Source organism: Morus notabilis, unplaced genomic scaffold (genome assembly GCF_000414095.1).
Source record: "Morus notabilis unplaced genomic scaffold, ASM41409v2 C11334016, whole genome shotgun sequence".
In the NCBI taxonomy this organism is placed as follows: domain Eukaryota; kingdom Viridiplantae; phylum Streptophyta; class Magnoliopsida; order Rosales; family Moraceae; genus Morus; species Morus notabilis.
The window spans coordinates 1-875 of NW_010385474.1; the positions used below are offsets into that span (position 1 = coordinate 1).

The window sequence follows — 875 nt, forward strand, 5'->3', positions numbered from 1 at the left end:
TGCTATATTCTTTAAATAATATGCATCTAGTACATTTGACTTCTTCAGTGTGATCCATCACATTTGGACCTACAAATGGAGTTTGTGATCATGGGATTAAATTCGGATAGTGCTTCCTGATTTCATGTTGACTGGAGATTTTACTACCTATCTATGGCTAGTGCTTTCAATATCTTGTTTTGAATTGACGATATAGAAACACTGCATAGTTTTCTAGGCTGTGTTCTGTTGACCATAATTTATAGTTTGACTTTCCTTTTACTGGAGCAGATACTTAAAAAGAGGAGTAAACGAGAAGGGTAGAGTAGCAAATGATGTTGAGACGGAACAAATTGTGTCTGAAAATTCTTCTGAAGGATGTCCAACGCAAATAAGTTCTATTGTACAGATTCGTGGTTCAATTCCCCTTTTCTGGTCCCAGGATTCGTCACCTCTAATTGTTAGACCTGATATTCAACGTATGAGCTTTAGAAACCTTTTCTATCTTTTATTTTATTTATTTATTTATTTATTTTACTTTGATAGTATGTTACATGTTTTTCTGACTTCTGTACTTTTGGTCACGCCTCAGTATCAAGAAAGGACCATAAATACGAGGCGACGAGACTTCATTTTGAGAATCTTGTAAACAGATATGGAAATCCAATAATTATTTTGAATTTGATTAAGGTGAATTTTTTGCATTAGTTGTAGAATCAAACATTAAACTTCATCAACCTTAGCTTTTTCATTGTTTTCTACTCTCTCATTTTCTCTTCCTGTTGTTACAATTGGTCGTGATTAATAGACGCGTGAGAAGAAGCCTAGGGAGACAATTCTGCGTGCAGAGTTTGCAAATGCTATTAGATTTATAAATAGAAGTTTTAAAAAGGAGC

General features: G+C 33.9%; 1 long non-coding RNA gene across 1 annotated transcript; it reads left to right on the forward strand.

The window, feature by feature from the left end:
* Positions 1–65: 65 nt before the first annotated feature.
* On the forward strand, positions 66–869 carry LOC112094925. The gene is made up of 3 exons (XR_002903713.1): positions 66–458; positions 572–669; positions 788–869. It is a non-coding gene; the product is annotated as an uncharacterized LOC112094925 (long non-coding RNA).
* The last annotated feature ends 6 nt before the right edge of the window (positions 870–875 follow it).